A 24,993-nucleotide genomic window follows, 5' to 3' on the forward strand; every position below is an offset into this window, starting at 1 on the left:
AGTGTTCATAACCTCACTCCCCTCAAATTGATAATGGAAATGATAACACTAATTATGATAGCTCAAGGATTGCCATAAAAACAAATAGTTTAACAAATATGTTGTAAACTGGATGCTAGTAGGCATAAATGAGGCATCCTATTTGAGGTCCCTAAGTCTCTTACCCCGGAACATGATTTCACACCATGGACAGAATCACAGATTGAGTAATAATAAAATTTTATATTTATAATGTCTTCAAATCAAAAAGTCATAAAGTATTTTTGCTTAATTTTCCTTATTTCTCAGTCGATGACTGAATATGATTATAAATATGACTTAGAGTTATAATTTTACTTTGGTAATTATTGTATCCATCACAGTTCTCATTTGTGTTTCCACAGAGGTTAAAATCAAGCTGTTCCTAGAAAGTCACAAGAGAATAGAAGAAAATCTAGTATATTTCTACTAATTGGGGAATTCAAGGTGGAGAATTTGCAAATCTGCTTTTCTCTACCCCATCATAGCCAACCATCTGTTCCTTTCTAGCTCTTAGTTCACCTCCCCTTTCCTCTAAGAAACCATCTCTGAGACTCTCCCTACAGTCAGAATTTCTGCCTCATTTTCCCATATTGTATTTGTAACTTTTCAATCCTCTGTGTACTAAATGATTGTATATGCATCTCCTTTTGTAGACTCTGAACCCCAGAGCCACTGTTAAACCTGTTCTTGCCCCACAAACATTACATGAGAGACACATGTGATGAGCACTCCACACTTTTGTCATAGTTGACTTGAAAAAATTGAATAGTAAAACAGTGTTTCTGTAAGTTTTTACTACATAAGTGCTACAGATGAGCATGGGACCTGGTTCATTACCTTATCTAGAGATTACAAAGGTATCTGACATACCCATACCACGTATCTGATCAAAAAATCAATCAGTCACATGTAGTCACTCAAAGCAAGATGGAAACGTCTAGTGAATGCTGGGCATTGCATTACACACTGAACAAGGCACTGACCATGACAAACTGAAGGCTCCTCTCAATGAGAAACTTAGTTGACAAAGCTAAGGAATTTTTTCAGAGTCTGGAATGGAGTCAGAACCCTGACTCCTCAAAGGTAAACTAAAAATAAGCATGATGACCAGTTGCAAGGAATCTGTCATGAGACCATGAGGCCTTTATCAACCCAAAGAAGAACAGTTTCTTCTTGGGAAAATCATTCATTTTTACATTTCATTTAACTCAAGAAGGAAAAGGCTGCTGTGGAGATTATTCAAGTCCAAATGTTCCTGGTGAAGGTGCTTCCAGTAATTCTGGGAAAGAAGCCAATCCTCTAGTTTTATATGTAAATATTTTAAAAACAAGCACATATATATAAGCACAAAGGAAAGGTCAAGAAGACATAAGTCTTAAAAAAAAATCTATTTTAATAATTTTTTTCTATAACTGTCCGCAGAAGTTTGGGCTTTTTTGTAGTGTTACATTTTCTTTTACACAATACACCTGCTTTTTTTTCTAAACTAAATATTTCTTCCATCTAATGACTCTCTTTATTAGACAGCATCTAATTTGCATACATTTACATACAATTTAACTGCTAGCTTGTGAGAACAAAGAAATGGCTCTGTATTGTACTGAAGGACAATACTCAGTAAAGAAAGGTATAAAAACCAACCAGTTCTGTGACTGTGAAAGCTCTGTGTTTCAGTCACACCAACCTCTCTTTCTCTTTTAACATGCCACTTAAAAGGGGTAAAAATTATTTCATCAAACAATGAAAGAAACTACTCTGTTTAAGTGTCTGCACCCACCCCCAGCTTGGTTACCACAATTCAGGTCCAAGTTCTCCGATTCTACCATAACTTCCTTTATTAGATTTGATATCCCAACCCCTTTATTTTGCTTGACGTCCCATCTCTGCAACAACCAGGGATCCTTTGATAAATTTTTCATTCCAATACTAATCTGTGCTGCCATTCATCTTGCTCCTGAACAGATCGGGTCTTAGAATGTGGGATGCTGTTCTTTAGTGAACAATACATACTCTCACCTGTACCAGGTTAATAGATTTCCCTGAGACTTCAGGACTTTTTGTAATAAACCACTCTTCAAAATAAATGGTTTTCCAGGTCCACTGGGGAGTTGATGGGACGAAGACTTGAACGTAAAGAGGACGTCCATGTAAGACACGTTACAGGTAAGGAGCACTTGAACCAACTATTCCCCCACTCAGCTCAGGTGTCCCTTTGTGAGACTCCAAGCCTGCAGGGCTCTTGGGTAATGGAAAAGAGAAATAAACCTGAAAACTAGGGACCCTTGACTGTCCTAAGAAGTGAATCCACACACACGCTGTGACATGGTGACTCACTGTGCCTCTTCTCTTAGTAACTCTCATCCTTGATGCATGAAGAGGGAGATTATAGAAAGCAATCTCAGAGAGTTTGTTCAGTGTTTTGTAAATATTAACTATTGAAAACACACAAAATAAGTAATAAAGCTGCGGTCACAACCAAGTGAAAATAAACATGAGGGGAATTTAAGTTTCGTAAATGCCATTTGAAAAATATGGAATAAAAATGCTTCAAAATTACAATAAATAATATAAATGTTAGGGAGGACACGAGGACAACTGAAAGCTATAAAACTACATATGAACCAGCAACACAGGCACAATGGAAGTAACAGCATCAATGACTAGGGGCTGAAACAGCCTGAGACTTGTTTCCTGAGAAGTAGATTTAATATCATTGGCCTGTTTTTTGCATCTGATAATGCACATTTACAATTTTAATGACCAAAAGAGGTGTGAACTTGTCAGTGATAAGTGAGGAAATTCTACCACTCTGTAGGGCTGCAGAATGCCCACATGATTTGGAGCCTTCGACAGCCAAACAGATTGCACAAGCGCTACACGCGATCTTGAGGCATGTCTGCTTTTCCACCTGGTGGGAAGCCTGAGTTAGAGACAGTATCAGTGCTGTAGTGCTGGCAGAGACCAACTCTGCCAACACTTTACCCCATGAGCAACTATGAATATTGATTAAAATAGAGCACATAGAAGAAAGTATTAGGCACAGTCTTGCAAACAAAAACCAAAACAACACCTCTAAGCTTTGACTAGATTCCAGACACTCCAGTAAATAATCAGAAAGTCACAGTCCTTCTAACAACCACGACTTAACTTCCAAAAACAGTTGCAAGTCATAGAGAACTGATCTCAGACCCCCAAATCCCTTGGTCCATGAGAAATGAGCCCATCACCTCATGGTGCCGTAGCATCTGTCCTTTCAGGGACTTTCAGGACCTTTTATATGACATTTCTGATTCTCAGGCTCATTAAACCCTCTTGGTAATGGAGATTTCAGGCAGTACTTGCTTTGTGTCATAGAGAACTATATGCAGATACCAGTGTCAGGCCGCTCTTTTACACTCTTACATGTTAAATTCACCGTGTTTGTTTTAAAAGTACCTCTTATTACTAACTCAGCCAACATCACCTGTGCTAGAGGTGGTTAAGATCCACCTCCCCAATGCCTGTTACCACGGTGACAAAGTAGTGACCTAATTTACACACACCTGCTGGGTTAATTGGGCCAAAATGAAAGATGATATATATTCTCAAAATCCAAAACTGATTTTTCGCTCAAAATTAAATATTTGATTTTTTTAAATTAGCAGTTTCTAAAGCTAAGAACATACTCCAGGTGTGCATTTGCCAGTTAATATACCCTGAATGTTTCATGACACTTGAGCAGCAAAACATATTGAGTGATGAATACAAATCTTTTATGTATTTTCTGCATGCAATGATTAGTATCAGTAAGTGGTCTCAATCACTGAATCTGTGGGTATGCTTGAAGGGTCAGGCTACTGACTCCAAGCAAACAGGGACATTCCATCATGCTAAGTTAGCACTCAGTCAGGACTGCCTTTAAAACACAGCTCACTTTGGAGAAAGCTGTACTTCATGACCTTTGGCAGTATGTATCAAGGCTTGAACCAAAAATGTCCCCTTTGCTTTACCTCTTCTGGTCACTCTCTTCTCTCCTTCCTCAAACCACTGAGAGCTTTCTTTGGGCCCAACCAACAGTAATAGGAGCATACAGCTCCTTTTAAGAAAGGCTGGTCCAGACCAGCCATGGATATGTGCACACACACAAATGGCCTTGCTAAATGCATCAAAAGGCTAAAAAGTTCACAGCCTTCCACTCATTTACCAGGGATTCCCATTAAAGAATCTTCACAAAGCTATTCTTCCATTTTCAATACAGAGAAACTGGAAGTAACTTGCATGTGCACAAGTAATAGACTACCAAGATGGCACAGCATACATTTATGGAATGTATAAATATATCAGGGAAAATGACTTACTAACAAAAAGACATGTTCATATTATATTGCTAGCTAACAAAAATCACAACCTATAACTATACATTGTGAGCATAGCCCATGGTTTTGAAAATATACACCAATATATTAATAACTTTCTTTTGATAGCAATTACATCAAAGATGACTTTATTACCTTTATTCTTACTTTTTTAATTTCTTAAATAATTTTACATTTATGTGTGTTATTATTAGAATAGAAAAATATATATGGTTATATATATATGTTTTATATATGATTTAATGATATTAAAAATAGAGCTAGAGAGTTGGCTCAGCAGTTAAGAACAGTGGCTGTTCTCCTAGAAGACCCAGGACTGATTCCCAGTACCCACATGGCAGCACACAACTGTCTATAACTCCAACTGTCCAAGTCTTGGGGGCTCCAATATCCTCTTCTGGTCTCTGTAGGCAATGGGCATGCATGTGGTACACAGATATACATGCAGACAAAACACTCATATGCACAAAAATAACAACAAAAAATTGGAAGTTGAAAGTAGAAGAAAAATTAATGATAGTCCTGACTGCCCCTGCCATATTTACCCTTCTCTTCATCAGAGGTTACAAATACATGTTAAACTGAAGAAGGTTCTTTGATTCCTAAATACTCGACTTACAGAGCTGCTTTTTTATAAAACATTACAAAGATGCAAGCTATCAGAATCTTTAGCCAAAGCTCCTTTGAAAACTAAATAAAATTATATGAAAAAATTGCCTTTTAATAATGATGACTACATGGAGCCAACTTTTCAAGACACAAATAAATGTATCACCTGGTTATTGCATCCTGCTTAAATTACAACGTTCACATTTTTATTTCACTTGTTCCGTTATAGGGGCTTACTGATAAGTGCTTTTCTTAAGTAAGTAAAATTAACATTACCATATGAACTGTATTTGCTGTTGAAAGTGTCTCACTAGGGGTTTGATTTACTCTATGATGCTTTCACTGATTTAATCATAGCTTAGACAATCAAAATATAATAATTTATTCTTATAAATGAAAGAAATTTCTTGAGACTTCCTATGTCAAAGACAGTAGACATCAGTGATTGATTAAAAACAATATGTCAATTCTGAGATTCCAGTTCTTGATCTAACACTTTTTCTCTTGTCTATGTGCTAACCTCTGCATTCCTAAGAAGTTTATGGAACAAAAGGGGCTTCTTTCATTTTTTTTTTTTTTTTTTTTTTTTTTTTTTTTGGTTTTTTCGAGACAGGGTTTCTCTGTGTAGCTTTGCACCTTTCCTGGAACTCACTTGGTAGTCCAGGCTGGCCTCGAACTCACAGAGATCCGCCTGGCTCTGCCTCCCGAGTGCTGGGATTAAAGGCGTGCGCCACCACCGCCCGGCGGCTTCTTTCATTTTAAGTAAAAAACAAAACTGCTATTTTCATTCAAAAAAGGGTAAATTTATTTTTGAAAGTACATAGAATATAAATTTTAGATGAATCGAAGATATAAATATTAAAAAAGATTGAATCACAAATGTGCTAGAAGAAAATATGAGTAATTTCTCTATACATAAGGTCTTCTAAGTCATAAAGTAAATGACGGGTAAGTACAACTACATACAAGTACTAAGGAGTAAAAGAAATTAATAACTAAAAATTTGAACACACAGCTCCACTTTCTCTCTAAATACTTTAAAAAAAATTTGAGATTGTAATTTAATTACAACATTTCTCCCTTCACTGTCCTCTCTCCAACACCTCTAATATACATACCCCACAGCCCCTTGCTGACCTCTCATTTCATTGTTATAACATGCATATATACATACATATATACATATATATTCCAAAATATAACTTGTTGATTCCTTATAATGTTACTTGTATGAATGTCTTCGGGTTTGATGACTTGGCACTGGACAACCAATTGGTGACCACCTCTCTAGGTCCCAGTTTTACTCAGTTACCTGGAAATGTAACTGTTACACAAAGAGGCTATACAAATTGGTACAAGGCTTTTTTTTTTTTAAAAAAAAGAAAATATACAATAAAACTCAGTGAAAAGAACAAAGTATTTAACACTCAGAGCATAGAAAAAGAAATGCAAATATGCAATGAACTTTTTAAAATATCATGTAATCTAACGGATATAAAGCAATGATAAAATATAATTTTCATTCTTCCAATAAGGTAAATAAATAACTGCTAATACCCAGTACTGAGGAGGTTGTAGGAAAGTAGGAATATACTGTTTATAGGCACAAAAACAATGATTTTTCTTTTATGATTTCTTTACAATTTTCTGTGTAGGTGTGTTTTTTTTTCTCCCCTCTGGAGTGCTTGGTTTTTATTTATTTGTAACTGGATCTCACCATGTAACTCTGGATAGCTTGTAAAACAATATATATAGACCAACCTGGCCTGAACCCACAATCTGCCTGCCTTTGCCTCTCTAGGGGAGGCAGGAATTAAAGGAATGCACCACCACAACCAGTCTGAAATCAATACCTTTGAAAGTAAACATTTAAGAAATGAATTACAAAATAATTGAACCTTGATTCCATTTCTATTTTAAAGTTCAATAAGTACATTTTACTAGATTCAATACATTCTTGGATGAATAGGGTAAGTTGCTAAAGCCATTATTTTCCTTGCATATTTTTATGAATCACCCAACCTTTTGAAACATGTGAACACATTTAGAAAATAAGAGGAGTAAGTGAAGTTGTTAGTGCCATGGGAAAACTGAAAGATTACTATGTTAAAAGAGCAATGCATTGCTGAACTTCTCATATCACACTTATCTACAGCAAACCACTCAGCGTGCTGTGGCTGTTCCCTATTCTTTAGAACTGAGTTAGATGACAACATCATCTGTAACTTACCTAACAGCTCCCCACTTTATACTTTTTATGAGCCCACAGTCTGATACAGAATGTAGAAAAATACATTGGAAATTTAAATACCAATTTTGAGTATCTACATCTACTAAAATGAACAAGTATCTATTTAGTGTTTTGTATGCAGAATGTAACCATGTTTTTGTAACAAAAGCAAATAATGTAGCTGCTGAAAAATGTGGCAAACTGAATAAATTAAATATTATTTTAAATGCTACTTCACTGCCTGCATGAGCAGTGCTTGTAGGTCTCAGTTTAGCTCTGCCAAGGTGGTGAAACTTGCCAAACAAGACTGATCTAAAGAGTGTTTATTGCACTCCTCACTGCCTGCCAGCCCACGGACACAACCCCAGTTTATTTCCTAACATATCCTGATAAATGCTCTCATATACATAACCCGAGGAGAGAAATGTCAAAATTAGTCATGTATGTATTTTCACAACATTTGTGTAAAAGCCATAGTCTATAACAGGATAGAACATGTTTCTTCAATTTATAAGAAACACCCTCTATCTTGTTTGTAAATTATGATACACATGTCTTCAGCATAATAACGACCTTCATCCATGGTGATTTAACATTCTGGATGCATGGACAGATATTTTATAAAGGCTCTTATCTCAGGTATGAGCTGGATGACAATTTTTGGGGCCAACTAAATTATGTAATGGAAATTATGTATTATAGTATTTCTGGAAAACCGAACACTCCACTCCTCCATTTCAGATTCCATTACAGAGACAGGAACAGTCATTAGAATTTTCTCAATGGGGTTAAGGGCTTAACCAATAGATAACAATGCCGATATTAATCACAGGACAGTTTATTTTGCAAACTGGGGTATTTGCAGCCTCTTCAAGACTGCATTGAGTTTTAGTTTCTCTGGAAAAAAATAAATACTTCCTGACATCTAAAAATTTAACCATTTATGGAATTGGCTTTTAATCTGTATTCTGAATTCTCACAGCAGACTGAGTATTTCCTCCTGCATTGTCCCATAAGTATTACCCATTTCATGCTGGACCACTGAGCACTGAAAAACTAACAGTGAGGTGAACACAATATTGACTACACATGTGAAACTCAGGTAACAATGACATGTCATCAGTTCATCACCAAATACCTTTATCTTCTTATACAGTAATAATTGAATTTTGAATAACCCATTTGTAGAAATTTTTGTTTCAAGATGAAAATGTAGGTGAGAATAACCGATTCCTTATGTTCAATTACACTAGGAAGGTAACTATATGTTCCTAAAAAATTCTGTCTTAAATTATGGGCTATCATGACATTAATACTAACAACAAAAACACCCAAGAATATTGGCCTAATTTTCAGTCTCATATGCAGAAAAAAAAAACAAAGTATGACAATATTACTTTTAGGGTAATTGACCAGGTTTCAGAGATGGCTCAGGAGCTAAGAACTCTGGCTGCTCTTCCAGAGGACCTGGCTTTGATACCCAGAACTCACAAGGCAGCACCCAAGCATTTGTCACCCCAGCTCCAGGGGACCTGACACTTTCTTCTGGTCTTCTCTGACAGCACACACACGGATACACATGTAGGCAAAACACTCATACACATAAAATAAAAGTTAATAAATCCTTTTTAAATGATTGATCTAACGTGAAAAAAAGTGAAGACTCAAGAATCCCTGAGTCCTCTGAAAATCTGTTAGCAGAGTGAATAATAGAATTGCTAGAAAGAGCTCAGAATGGATACGAATTACAGCTTCCCTTCTGTGGTCAAATCCACTTCTGCCTTTACAACAGGAAGTTTGTCACATGTGACAGAGACATGGCTAATATATCAGTATTCAGTCCTCTCACACATTCTTCATATTGTCCTGGTTGTTATTAGGAGAAAGATGATCTAATAACCTGTGCCAGGCAAGTCAACACCAGGACTCCCTCTCTTGCCACAGCTACTCTTAGACACATACTCAATATGCAGCCCTAGACAACCTGCAAATTTCTAGACATCAGATTTCTGTAGTCCTTCCCATGACTGGCTCCTTTACACTTCATGTGCAGAGTGTGAGTGCTATTTTCTCTGAAAGGCTAGTCAGGACTCCAATCCCCATTTCTATCCATTCTTTATAGTATTTTTCCCATTGTACGTCATGAATACCACCCAGGTCTTTGTAAATACATCCTATTTACCAGTTTATTGTTTGTTTAGTAGTCTAAACACACCCACTCCAGTTATCATGTTAGCTGAGTAAAACACAGGATCTTTCTCTTATTACTCAGAATTCTCTCTCTGGTGCCCAGGATAAAGTCTTACTTATACCAGGAAGAAATCTGCAATCTAGCTGGGCATGGTGAGACAAGCCTGAAATTTCAGCTACTTTAGAGGCTGAGGCAGAAAAACAGCAAGTTCAAGACCAGCTTGAATAACTGTTTTAAAATAAAAAAACTAAAAATGAGGCCAGAGATATAGCTCACTGGGAGGGTGCTTTCCTCAGGAGGAATAAAGCCCTAGATTTAGTCACCAGTCCCCAAAAAGAAACAAGAAAACGATAATTTAGCAAAATGGTATTTTCCCACTGGTTCTAGAACAAGATAAACTATAGTATAATTAATTAATTAATTTGGATAGAAATCATAGTTTTATATTTATAAATTCAATTTTTCATTTTATCTTTTTTCCTCTAGCAAGGAGATCTAATGGTTATCTCTAAAATTTTCTGTTCTATAAATATGTTTGCACAGAACAAAAGTTCACAAAGAAACCTATTTTGTTCAATAGTTAATACATGCAATATTCATATAATCATTTCACTAATTGTCTATTTTAAAAATTTGAATCCTGAAATTATTGACTTACAAAGTTCCAATTATGAGGTAGGAAGGGTTAACAAATACTTCCAGTTGTTTCCAATTATTTTTGGAATGACTGACTCTACACTCCACTGTCTGCTCACCTTCACACTAACAGTAGTCTGATCCTCATTTACAGAGAACAAAACTGACTCCTTTTATTAGGATCAACTTGGAGAAGTAGAAAGAATACAGGTTTTTGCACTGGGCTGTGAACTGTTTAAACCCTCCCTCAGTCACTCACTAGCTACACAACATTAGAAAGTGCCCCCTTGCCAGGTATGGTGGTGCAAGCCTTTAATCCCAGCACTTGAGAGGCAGAGACAGGGGAATCTCTGTGAGTTTGAAGCCAGCCTGGTCTACAAAGTGAGTTCCAGGACAGCCAGTGCTACACAGAGAAACCCTGTCTTGAAAAATGAAAGAAAAAAGAAAGAAGAAAAAGAAAAAGAAAGCGATCACTCTGGGCCAAACATTGCAATTCTGTCCTGTACATGGAAGCCTGTGCTGATCTCTTGAGAAATGTGTATTTTGTAGATATAGTCTTAAAATAAAGTCATTGCAAACGTTAAGTACAGTCATCAGATTGTCCTGTAGTTTCAAGAGACAATGGCACTAAGTCCCAGGTGCATAAGTCCCTGTCAGAGGGGAGAAAAATATGGCATTAATAAGTGAATACATAGGATCATGGGAAAATCATTCTTGTTTTAGGGTGGAACCTAAATCCAGTACCTGGCATCTTTATGAGAAAAGAAGAAAGGATACAGAGACACACAGAGGGGAAGGCCACATACAGCTGTATGAAGTTTAAAGTGGCAGTATCAAAAGCTAAGGAAAAAACGGGGCCACCAGAACTCTGAAAAGGCAAACAAATTCCCTCTTGAGCCAGCAGAAGGAATGTGGCCTTGCTGCATCTTCCCATGGACTTCTGGTCTCAAGGGCTATATGAGAATATGCTTCTATGGTTTGAAGCCACACGTTTTATGACAATGTATCACATCAGCCTCAGGTATATAGTACACAGGCACCACAGTCTACAAGTCTAAGAAAGAGGAGAGGCAAAAGCATCTTACACACAGATGGTGACTGCAAGGTCCCCAGTAGACAGAGGTCCACAGAACAGTGAACGAAGACCTTACTGAAAGTGTTATCAGTGGCTGCTCCCAGTAGCAAGCCAACATCATACACTACCTGCACTTGGTGAGAGCCAATACACCCTTTCAAGATAGCCAGAATCCAGCCCTGTACTATTATTAATCATTTTAAAATATAAAACTATTAATTTGTATTTTCTAATTCCAAGTTATATGGAGAGGTGAATAGTTAATGAATATTTTATGATAGAATATAATCAATACCAGGGTTATGATAGAAATTATTTAATTGGACATAATTCAAGTCTGCCACCTAATGAAAAATTATTTATGTTGCTGAAGACTGGATTTAGAGAGTAAATATACCAATTTTTGATCGACGAAATTTGAATATGATTTCAAATGACAAATTTACAGAGGAAAAAAATCAATTTTCTTTTGGCCTAGGGTACCTACTATCCTGACACTGGCAATGACTCTAATAAGTATACATTGCTTTCCTTGTGGCATCAGCCTAGTATGATTAAAGGCTATGCTTGAAATGTCTCCTGATGCACAAATTTAACTATTTCCCAAGTAACACTGAACTCAGCTATTCTGTTTTTTCTATAAATTTAAGGCACAGTAAAAACACTTCTAGTCTATTTTCAGTTACCTATTTATTGTGTGTGTACATCTTTGTGTATAAATATATGTATATATATGCACACACATATATACATACATACACATCATCAATAGCATTATATAGATACAATCACTTAAAGCTCAAAATTCAGAAAATCCAAATTTTCCAATGTTGTAACTTTAAAAGTCAGGACCTATATTACCAACCTGGTTTTATGTTTTTAAAAACATGAAAATGGTAAAAAGAATAAAAAATATCTATTTGTACCTTTTTGTTTTGTTTTTTGAGACAGAGTCTCTTTGTGTAATAGCTCTGGCTGTCCTGGAACTTGTTTTGTAGACCAGGCTGGCCTCATACTCACAGTGATCCACCTGCCTCTGCCTCTTGAGTGCTAGGATTAAAGGTGTGCACCACTACTGCCCGGCTACTCATACATTTTATTGGAATATTAGAACTGATAATGTCTCTCAGATTCTCAAAGTAATACATGAAGACACTCAGATTAATCTCTTCCAGGAAATATTGAAGGAAGTTATCTAGAAAGATGCAAACATTGTTAGTATTTTTTTTAATACTAATAGGTATTCAGGGACTAGTAGAAAAAAATGTTTCTGTGGTTTATAAATTTTAGCCAAATTTATGATCAAATCTCAACATAGTCTAAAGATGTGGAAAAGCTGTACTTACAAATCAAGAAGACTATTTACATTTGATTTCTTTCTGAAACCAAGATCTTTCCACACTTTGTAAGCTCAGTTAACATGTGGATATAAACGATGGGATATTCAAACATAGTAAACAGAAAAGAAATGCAGTTGGGATAACAGCTAAAATAACTTGCATTGAATAAGCAACTAGAATTATAAGTGTGATGGCGAGGGGGAGCATCCATCTCAGAGGCTTTGGTATATTGCCAACTCTATTCTCCAGATGAGGAACTCAGTCTAAGGGCACATGAAGAACTTCCCAGTATCACAGCAGACAATTCAAACCCAGATAATCTATTCCTAATCTCTGGACTGTTCCTACTGTAAGGAGTTATTTTCTTCTCCCCTGAAACCACAGATTTGCAGTAAAATTAACCATTACAGTTAGAACAAAAATTACCCTCACGTAATAGTGTCAGTATTTCAATGTTTTTAAAATTACCTGTTTATTTAAAAAATATTGTTTTATATAAACTTACAGAGAACAAAGTCCTCTTTGAATACTCCTGACAGTGAGAAGGTACTCTCAGACTGGTGAATCATAGATGGGAGAAAAAAGAATACAAATCCATAAAAAACATCTTATGAGAGGCCAAACATAGAAAGGAGACAGTGATAATCTCTGTGAAAATATATGATGACTAACATACCATGGCACAGTTGATAGTCCAGTAGAGAGTTAAACATTCATGTTTACCAAGGTCTTTTCATCATCACTGACTCTGCTAATAAATTCACATACATACTCATTTGTACACATTACTCCCTGGCTTCACAACGTTTCCTCTCATTTCCAGAAAATTAATTCGTATGTTTTATTTTTATTCAAGACTCATGTCAACTCTAGCTTCTCCCTAGCAAGCTCACAGAGATCTCTGTTCCCATCAAATGGCTTTAGGAGTTAATAATGTCATGCTTTCCCAGCAACTGTACACAGGTTTCATATTACACACAGCTTCCATCAATTGGCAATGGTTGTCTACAGTGCTATCTTTAGGAGCCTTCTGGCTTGGTGGCAAAGAGAACCCAAATGGACTAGCAATGTATTCTATGGATGGAAGAGGAAAGAAAAGGGTACAACAGTTCTAAGGAACTCATTTGACATTGATTCTGCCTTCTTTTGTCATTTAAAAGCCTAAGCTATTTGTCCTCAAGTATATATATTTCCTTTGGTCAAGACCACAGGAACTTTTCTCCCTAGCATCTATGTGTTACAAAGTGGTAATCTCCTAATAATAATGAAATAGCACTTTCCTACTGCTAGTCATTATTCTATTTCATAGTTTCTCTAAAACTATTATCAACATTAAATCTCCTTTAGAGAAATTTTAAAACATAAACTATAAATTTTAAGAAAATGTGCATTAACATCTCAATTCAAATAAACACCAGCAAGATTAGAGTTGAACTATATTAACTATATTCTGGCAAAATAACTAAATGCAACAAAGAAAAATAAGGTTCTACAAATATATTGAAAATAGACATACAACTTTTTAAAATGGCAAATCTATATATTTTAAAAGAATGCTCACTCACTGACATCCTAGAATTTCAATCTCTGCTTTAGTGTACTGTATCATTCTGTACAGAGTAAGTCCTGAAGCAATCCATGTCAATTAGTTTAGTTCTTACATTATAGAAAGAGTCCCATTTTATCTCCCCCCCACACCCGCTAAGGAAGTGTATTTATCATATTCTACAACAGCTCACAGTTTGTTATACATTAACTGCTCATTCTCTGTGCCAATAAGACTATGCTGGAACAGTAAATGAATTTAGTTCGTTCATTGAAATGATTCTGCAAACCACAGGCTACCCAGTTGTCTAATGATAAGAGAGCCCCAAAGCCACCTGATCACCATTATTCTGCCTGATTTTTTTGGACTCGTGGTCAATACTGTCAGGATCTGCATACTGAGAAGAATGAGAAGGAAAACTCTACCTCAGACCTAATCATGCAAAAGGGGTTTATTAATTCAGGCACCGGTGATGATGTGGTGAGGCTGGAAGGGATGGGATGTGAGATCTGCAGTGCTGTAGCTGCTGCTCCAAGACCAATGCTGGTTTTGGCACTTCTCTCACTCTAGTGAGTTGCAAAAAAACAAGCAGGTGCTAGCAATCTGAGAGACCACATGCCAGCTACAGCTGCTTCAAACTGATTCAATTACATCTGCCTGAATAGTCCCAGGACATCAAACCAGTTGAAGAGATCCATAGGTTGCAAAGAGACATACTATCCTGAGACATGTATCCTAAGGTACAACAGTCCCTGAGGTAGGAGCTTACAAATCTTCAAGTTTCCACAGAAATGGCTCTCCCATCATTGCCAGGCACAGGAGAAAAGATGGGCTCTGTTTGATTTCTATTCACTTGAAAACAGAAAACTGGTTGTTGAGAGCATTAAAGGCCCTTGGAACTTTTACGTGTTAAACTGGACAGTAGCTGAAGTCTTCAGGGTACCTTGCAGCAGCTTCATTTCGTGAGAACATTTCCCAAGCCATTGGGCACAGCACATTTACAGAACATGCTCTTGGGATCCGGACTTCGCTCCAAACCTTGTTTGTACAAAAAGGGGCCAAGCAGCTGGGAAATTCTGGAGTGGAGTGTGTCCTCATTAGTTCCCATCTGCCACCAGAACTCAGCTCATGGCAAGTTTGGCTAAGTCCTGGTGTACTCAGGTCCAAATGTGGGTCAGTTTTAATTACACTATACAGAATTCAGCATGCAGTTTTTAAATCCTTATTATACAGAACAGAGGAATGGGCAGCTCTCCAGCTAATCAATTTTTTAAAAGTACATATATAAAATTTTAAACCAGGCTAGACAGACAGTGGGTGGAAAAAATCTTATAAATGAGTACAATGGTTACTTAAGAAAATTATTAGTGAAATTGGGTCATGAGCTAGTTCTGTTTTGCAATTTCAAAGTGAAAAACAAAATGTTTTCAATAGTAAGATGGGAAAGTTACATAAGGTGCATGATCTTGTGCTTAGAGTGAATGAGTAACAATAGGCTATAGACCGAGTACAGCAAACACCTACAAGGGCAGAGACTTTCACAGAGGCACCAACTCCTTGCAATGTGTATCACTCAAAGTGATACTACATAAAAGAGAAAAACCAGAAGCTATCTGGTAAAAGTGAAAAAACAGGGATGATGCAGAAGGATGAGACAAATGAAAACGGGAGGGAATGAGTGAGTGAGGGGATTAGAGTGAGCCTGAGAGATGGGAGAGGAGGGAGGGGGAAGAAATGTATAGGGTAACAGAGTTAAGGTATGTACTGGTTCACAGTGACACTCAAAATCACACAAATGGGTGTCAAAATATGTTCATGAAGCATGTGCTTAGAATCCATCCTATTCAAATGTTTCACCAAATATGGGAAAGTTAAGGGACTAAGCTTTTAAAGATAACCATCAACAAACTTCAGGAGTGAAGAGACAGGCAGTCAATGACTGGTCATTGATACAATAACACAGTGTCCCAATTTGACATAGTCCTTATAAGAATCAGCTCAGGACCCCCAAGAGCAATTTATCAACACAAAGGAGATTTATTTGCCCCACCCAAGGGAGAGAGGGCAGGGATAAGGGACAAAGACAGGAAATAGAGGATAAGGAAGAAGGGGAAGGGAATAAGGGAGAGAGGAAGGGATATTTGTCCCAGGGCTACAAAGAACTGACTCAGGATAGAGGAGACAGACTTGGCAAAAAGGAAAATGGTAGTTTATAAAGGTGCAAGGGGAAACTTTGTTAGGCTTAAGTGTTTAATTTTAACTGGGCATGTTAATTAGGTAAGCGGGGATGGGGGGCTTTTGATTGCTGGACTTCAATACTTTGACAGCTGGACCTGTAGTCAGCCTCAGGAGGAAGAAGTGGCCAAATAAGAGAATAGATCTTGGTGATCAGCTTAAGGAATGTAATCAAATGGTTTTTAGCAAAGCAGAGGGAATGGAGGAGAAGGGCCAGGCCTGCCAGAGTCATGCTAACCACACTTGAGCTGGCCAGAGTCCCTTCAGTCCTAGTTACAAAACAAAACACCACCATAAAGGCTCTAAGAATGTGAGGCAATTTTTGACACATTTATGAAAATATCTTTAAAAAATAGCATCTAAAGAGGTTCAGATCTAGTATTTACTAGCTGTGTGCTGTGAACAAATTGCTGGTATTCTACTCTGATATTCACTTTATCACTTATAAAATGGAAAAACATAACATTTACCTAACCATGTTACTGTAAGCAATATCAGTAATACATGCCTGTGTATGCACACATACATACTGAATTCTGTAGCGGGAAATTAACACTGACCTACATTTTAGCCTAAGTATACCAAGCCACTCAAATATTAATACAACAATTCCAAGTTAATTGTGTCAATAAAAACAAAAGAATCATGTTGGGAGCTGAAGAGAAGGCTCAACAGTTAAGAGGGATTGCAGCATTTCTAGGGGGCCAAAGTTTAGTTCCCTGAAACCATGTTAAAGTGGATCATAAATACCTGTAACTCTAGCTCCAGGTTATCTGACATTCTCTTCTTTTATCTGCAGGTATCCACATGTGGTACACACACACACACACACACACACACACACACACACACACACACACGAATGTTTATATAAAATGAATCTGACATTGAGTTGTACCTTCTAATACTAAAATATGTGAAATTATTTAGATATAAGAAGGTCTTCACAGACCTTCTTATAATATGATTTGTGCTCTATAGAAAGAGAAATTGGACACCAGGCAGTCATAGACAGAGGGAAGACACTATGAAGAGATATAGAAAAAGATGTCCATCCTTAAGTCAAAAAGAAGGTCAGAGAATATTATTTCCTCCCTCCCAGCACAGAGAAGTGATCAAGGCTGTTCACAAAATTTGATTTCCTACTCCAAAACTGTGAGGAAACAAATATTCACCTATGACACTAAGTTTATACTGCTTTGGAATAAACCTCTATTAATGACCCATGTTATCTTTAATCCATCATGGTCAGAACTGTCTGGGACACAAGACACAAAAGGTCTATATTCTGTAGTGAGGAAATAAGTGTAGAACAAAATGAAATTTCAGTACCAGTTAGTCTGAATTCAAGCATCCTATATTCAAACATGAGAAAGAGATGTAGTGTCCATGATCCTAAAATCATCACTGGTTCCCAGGATGCATCTTATCTAAGGTACTCACAGACTTCTCAAATCATTTTAACTCACATAAGTAGTAGATGCATTCTTGATGAAACTGATTCTTCTAATAATTCTTCATACAAAGGACCCACTGTCATCCACATGCATAAGAAGAGACTATAATGATTTCATCCATTTTGAATGTAATCTCACAAAACTTTATGAGAACAGAATTACTGTAATTACCCACCAATTCCACTTTTGGACTTATATTTAAAGTAAGTTGAAAGTGGGTTCTCAAGGTGTTATGTGTATACATGGGTTCACAACAGAATTATAGAAAACTAATATGTATAAGCAATCAAAGTATCCACTGACAAAATGAATAACCAGGCAATATGTGGTGTATGCACAGAACGGAACAACATTCACTTATTAAAAGACGGAAAACTCGACATGTACCACAATATGGAGGAACCTTGAAGACATTATTCACCGAAATAAAACAAACACAAAAAGACAAGTATTTTGTGACATTACCATTTGTCACAATCATTGAGACAAAAAGTAAAATGGTTTTCAAGAACTGAAGGAAGGAAAAAATGGGAAGTTCTTTTTAGCATTTTTAACACTTCAAATTTCTAAGATGAAAGAGTTTTATGGATGGTTTGTTGTGGTGGCTGAATAAGCATTATCCACATACTTAAAACCATTAAACTCTACACCTAAAAAGAGCAAGGGGAGTAAATTTTATGTTATATTTATTCTAGAATCATAAAAAGTGGTAAAAATACAAAGGAATATTAATATCTTCCGATTCAGTAAATTGATCTGTGATTTTTATAAAATCTCCCTTAAATCAAAGAAGTGGAGCTATCTTTAGCTATTACCTCTGAGACAATCTACTAGACCGGGATGCCAGGTCCCAGCTCCTTAGATGCTCTTCCTTCAGTATCTAAAGCTGTCATGATGGGGGCAGCAGTAGTGTTAGAAGTGGGCACACAGATAAGAAGGGATTTTTTTTGAGCATGTGCTATGTGCTAACCATTGCACTAATATTTTACTTGTGCTACCTAACTTTCAGTGCATTAATACAACCTAAAATTTATATTTTTCCAATTTTACAAATGAGGAAACAAACTGGGTCCCATTAATAGTAAGTGGTGAAACCTAAAAAACAAAAAAAAAGTTCCTGGTGATATACCTATATTCTCCTCTTTGTCATTATGATCTTTGAAGGAGGACTTTGATCTGTTTGTTACTGACTCAAGCAAGGAGCAGGTACTCAATTGCTATGTAGAATAAAAGAAGTAAATAAGGAGGGGAAGGAGTAGGAAGGATAGAATTACATTTAGGCATGCTATTTTCTCAATAAGTACAGATTTTCTTCCTTTATTTGTTTAACAGTGAAATCTCAGGGAAGCTGAGGTTCTGCCCTGGAATGCTACGGTTTGACATTTTGACACAATCATTACTGTACTGAGATCTGTCTTCATTGTGGCTAACGATCTCTCTAGCTTATGCTTATTTTTGGCTGGTCTCTTAATTTCTCCTTTTGAGAATAAAGGAGGGATCTAGCTTAATCCTAAGGGTAGTGAGGAAAAAACAGATCCATGATACTGGCCTTTACCCAATAATAAAAAAAGAGTGAAGAAAAACTGTCCCCTTAGAAAAAAAAATGTCCAAGTCTCAAAGTGCCCATGAATATCATCAACCAGTGGCATCAAAACTTGAGAAGCCCAAACAAGACATTAATTCAGTATTTATTACTAGCTTGAGACCTGAACCATTCTAATGTGCTTACCTCAAGCTACACAATGTAATCTTAGAAGGGCCCACAGCAAGTCTTAGCTGCTCTGTTTTGACTTTACCTTTGTAATGTATTTGCATTGGGGTTTAATGTTGAATAAAACCATAATTATAAATATGTAGATAGTAAATACAGGGTCCATTATGTCTGCTTAGTAAGACAACTACACACTTTTAATATGTTCTGATCTTCCGCCCCGAAGAAAGTCAACATGCATTTTATTTCTGTGAAGTTGGTGAGCTAGCATTAGGCAAGAAGGGAACACCACGAGTGTGGAAGACCAAGGCCTGGATCATCTAACAGAGGGTTTGCTTCTCCCTCTGCTCCAAAGTATTTCCAAGGTGACACGGAAGTTAAGCATGGATGCCTCAGCATTTGTGCATATAACAGAGAGAATAAAAATACTTTCCTCATATTCAGCAAAAATTAGTATAAAGCAAATACTGGTATTTTAATTCTTGAGCTGTAACAATGAGAATGGATTGATTTTATATCATCACTTATTTTTAGAAACAAGATTTATCTGTACTTTTTGTTTCTACCTAACCAGCAATGTGAAAAGTTAAGTAAGCCCATCAGCATTCATCCAAAATATATTAGTGGGCTATGTTTCTCTGTGGCACAGTCCCTCTCTTTCTAATACACTGCTTGGCATGTTTCATTCCCTATGCATTCTTTCAACAGGCACTGACCAAGTACTATCTACAAGGCACTCTGTTAAGGAGACACAGGCACGCTTCCATCTCCTTTGTGTATATTCTTATATTCTCCTACTTCCTATGAGCTTAGCTCAGGCCATATTATAATGACTTATTATTTATAAACCAGATTCCATGTATGCTAATAGAAGGAAAAATACAACAGCTCTAAGACTTAAAATTTGTGTTACTAAATTCTCATGGAAAATCCCTAGCATTTCTAATATGTTGAGAATAATACAAGCTATATGAATTAGTTTTCAGTATCAGGAATCTGGGACAAGTGAATAAATTAATTAAATACCTTCATATAAAATTATAGCTGTATTTGTATTTCACTTATAGGTATAGAACTATAACTAAGATAAATTCAATAACAGTTCAAATCTCTTAAAGATATACTAATTTGTCAGAACATAAATAAAACCATTAACAAAAGAAAATTAATACCACTACCAATAACTCTGGAAAAACACCAAAGAGCAAGATTTGATTAAATGATAATGCAGCAGCCTTAAAACTTCATGTGTGTGTTAGCCGCTCTTCTGGAACTTACTACTTAATTTTCACTTTTCCCCCACCACTTCAACCCCAACTGCAGGAGAGACTCACACACAAGTAAAATCTTCTGACAATATACACTTGTGTTTTCTGAATGTGTCCCATGTGTCCACTAATAGCCAAATGCTTTCAAATCTGTTCAGCTAAATGGATCAATAACTACATCCAGCCCCACACAGTGGGGCTGCCAACATGGTAAAATCAAGCCAAACACAAAATATCTCTCCTAGGACAAAAATTATCAACCCAGTTTTCTCGAGAGATACACTCTCTGAGGTACACAGCACATACAGTATCTAAGGCAGTCAGGAAATACTAAAAATATTTGAGACAAAAAACAAAGAATTAAGCAAAAGTATTTGGACATGATAATCAGTGAGTTTTATAATGGACCAATACAACAGTCCAAGGTCTACATCTCTTATCTCTCCAACTCAAGAGTACACAAAACACAAATAGACAAGAGCACAGGCAAACTGCTAACAAGCTTCTCTGTGCTTCCTGCTCATATGACACAGCTGTAAGCACCAATTGAGCAGGTGCAACCAAGCTTTCGAGAATTCCTGCCTGTTGCCCAGGAACCACAACACAACATGGCTGAAATTTTAAACAGGTGCAAATATTCCCACCCCTCCCCGTTTATCTGGTGCTTGACACAGTGCAGAAGAAAGTAGGTCTGCAGCCACTCCTTACCTAAAGCAACCTCTACAAAAAATAAACTAAAAACAATAAAGCTTGAAAATAAAACCAAGATGTCAAAGACTGGCTCTTCAATGATGTGACCTCACACTGTCAGTCCTTTTAACAGTACAGTTCTAAAAAGTAGTCTGTAATCTTCACCAGATGAATGCCTTGTAATTAAAATTATTCTGCCTCATCAAATCTTAGAAATGTGTACCTGCTTCTTACTGTGAACTGCAATGCAACATGTGTACAAAGTACAGTTCTCTGGAACTGCCAATATCTATAAGACAAGTGATGAAAAAATTTAACATTTGCATATTATGACTTCTATAAAGAATTTTAATACAGAAAATGTGGTAACTCGAAAGTTAATACATACATTTACATGCCCATAGGTAGTTCATATACATACCTGTGCATTTGTGAGGCACAAACAAACTTGCAATGTATCAGGTACTCTGAAATGTAAAACAAAGAAGTCATCTAAGTAAAAATTAATTTACTGAACCAAAACTAGAATTTATACCGATACAATTTCTACAGAAAAGTAGAAAAGACTGCAGTGCACAAAGAAGGTAGAGTAGGTTATATGTATACCTTCCCATGGGTATTTCATTCAGATCACCTGAAACTCATACATGTGAATGTATGCACAGAGCACCTCCTCCATGCCATTGAGGGACTGAGACTCACCATGGCCCCTACAATGCAAATGTTCTCACTAGAGGATGAGGAAAACACTTAAAAATGATTTTTTTCTTGGTGTTCTTCCAGGACTAATGCCTTGCTAATACAAACATGACTGCTGCTCTCTGAAATGAAACTCCTCCAGTTCATCTGCACTCACACTGCTAGAACACTGGCGAGGAAGCAAAGTGCTTCCATGGAGCCATCCACAGGGGAAAAAAGCAGAAATAAAGAAAACTTTGAATGCTCCTTTACTTTGTTACAACAGAGCAATTCCAGTCTGGGTCTATCAGGACTGCTCCCAGCACATGGCATTCTACATAATGCCTCAGCCTGACACACTGCCCTAAGTACCAGTGAAACAGGTACTAACAGAACCCTCAACGTCTAGCTTAAAACTGCAACTGATAATCACTCTTGAAAAACACTGAGTTTAGGTGGAAGATCACTGCAACAAAAGGGCTACAAGTGAAATTCTCCAAACTAAGAGTTTCATGATTCTTTCTGAATATAAAATAAAGTATGTAATTTATGTTAAGTCTAAGCATAGCTGATAAAAGCAACATATAAAGGTCAGGAAACCTTGCTCAAAGGTGTGCATAGGTAATGATGTTTATGATGGCTCAATAAAATACATAAACTGGTGTGAATATGCATTGCCAAGAAGCTTCTGAAAGTCACTGTATATAGGTGTCTAGAAGTCAAAGTTTGAAATTTTTGCGCACTAGGTTTAGTTCTAGGCATCTAGAAACATAATAGAAATCAATATTAAAACATAATTTTAGGGCTGGTGAAATGGCTCAGTAAGTAAAGAAAGGCATTTGTTGCCAATTCTAAGGACCAGAATTTGACCCTTGGGGTCCATATGGTGGAAGGAAGGAACTGACTCCTTAGGTTGTCCTCTGACCTACACATGTGCCTTGGCTCCAGTTCCAACCTACACACATACACACATAAGTAGGTAAGTAAACAAAACATAAAAGCTAATTGTATAATACTGGAAAATTATAAGAAATTTGAATGTCTAACAAAAGAAAATAAGTAAGGTATATCACGTCCATATACACTAATATTTCTCTGCAACTCACAGTGAACCTTAAACATTTTAAATTTTATGGAAATCTTCAAATGTATAATATAACAGTAAGTTATATAAGCATGTATAATGTCGATTGCATGGGAAGTATGACACTGAAGATTTAAAAAATGGAATAAATAAATATAAATACCAAGATATTAGATATCAACTCTTTAAATTTTGTTCTCCTTAGGCTCACAGAGAGCTAATTACCAGCAATGAACATTACTTTTATACTAGTAAAATATTAATTGGTAAGGTAGAGGTAAAAGAAAAATTGTAAAGTGCCATATGGAAATCATAAATCTAACTTTCTTTGAGAAATAAATTAATTCAATCACACATAAAATCCACTAGGTGTGCCTACAGAGAGAACACACTCTGCCTCCTCATCGGGGTACACAGGGTCTTTTTCATCCCATTACTCTAGGATCCACACAGTAATTCAGTAACACATTTTTAATCATCTTAGTCAAACTTTTTAAATTATGCAGAGTGAAATGATGGCAAGAACAACTCAGGACTGAAAATCTGTTGTATCTAGTACAGACTAATTTATTCACTAAGCCAGCAACATTCAATGAGCATCTACTGTGTGCAAGGTGATGCATTTATCACCACCATGTGTTAAAAGATAGAGTAGGACACATCCCCACAGTGCTAACCATTTCAAAGCTCTAAACATATGTAGGAACAGTGCAAATACAGATACAAACATAATATAGCTCAAGGTATTTCTGAGAGAGCTTGTACATTTTAGAACAAGAAAGTGTATGATACATTTATTCTTTTATATTGTGGAGTGAAAATTTATGTATAGGTAATGTTGACTAAAAGTTCATACTCATTAGTATACGTCACTTGTAAAATGCACTGGTAAATTATTTTAAATATTTACATTTTTATTTATGTGATTTGCTTCATGTTAATGGTGATGTAACATAAAAGAAGATCAAAGAAATACTGACCCAATCTAGATTGCCTCAGATTATGCAGTGCTACATCAAACACACAGACAATTATTAACAGACTAGAGTAATTTATCAGCCACTTAAGTAAATGTTAGTTACTTGTTAATCCTGAAGACACTGTTATGGCAACATCACCAGGGAAAGAAACAGAGATAGGGCAGACCATTTTTACTGGACAGATAAGATGATACAGCTAATAGATTCTCTGTGTAATTGGAAAGTTTCTCTCTGGTCTACAGTCATAATTTTAGTCCCACTGAAGCCAGTGCCAAATAACAGTTACAAGGTTGAGGTCACTTATGAAGTGGTGACAGTATAAAAACAGTGACTCCTGTGATCACTGATCCCTGGCTGAGGCTTATGGAGTTCTGGGCAGCAACAAAGTTACCAGGCTGATGACTAAGGGCTTAGAATTTGCCACCCAACAATTAGATCTCAGGCCAGCTACGTATTTCCTGTATTTAAAATGATGATCATGCTATCTACTCTATAGAATTATTTACAGTGCTTACTGTCATGAGCATATAACAAAATAAACAAGGTGTCTGCCATAAAATAAGAATTTCCTTACGTTTTTATTATTTTAATTATGTATAGGTGTATGTGTCTGCATGTGTGTATGTGCACACGAGCGCAAAGTACCTGTCCTGGATCTGGAGTCACAGATGGTTGTGATGGGGTTCTGGGAACCAAACTCAGGATTTCTGGAAAAGTAGCAAGTATTCTTAAATGCTGAGCCATTTCTCTGGCTCCCATATTACTTTTTTCATGTATTCCAAAGAGAATTACATGACTCAAGCTGTTGTAAAAGGAGCAAATACAACCGTGAGATGTTAGTTACATCTAGTTTCTCTATTATGTCTTGAAAGACAGAAATGGGTGCA

The 24,993-nt window shown here is 36.5% G+C and overlaps 1 protein-coding gene across 2 annotated transcripts in view; it reads right to left on the bottom strand.

Annotated features, from left to right (window-relative positions):
* The window catches only part of Zbtb20 (zinc finger and BTB domain containing 20), a 560,418-nt gene extending 538,585 nt beyond the window's left edge, over positions 1-21,833 (bottom strand). For both annotated transcript variants that reach the window (XM_059276799.1, XM_059276800.1), the window contains exon 1: positions 21,786-21,833. The gene's annotated coding sequence lies outside the window, so the exon portion shown is untranslated. The remainder of the gene's footprint in view (positions 1-21,785) is intronic.
* Positions 21,834-24,993: the final 3,160 nt, after the last annotated feature.

The sequence above is a fragment of the Peromyscus eremicus genome, chromosome 12 (assembly GCF_949786415.1).
Source record: "Peromyscus eremicus chromosome 12, PerEre_H2_v1, whole genome shotgun sequence".
Lineage (NCBI taxonomy): Eukaryota > Metazoa > Chordata > Mammalia > Rodentia > Cricetidae > Peromyscus > Peromyscus eremicus.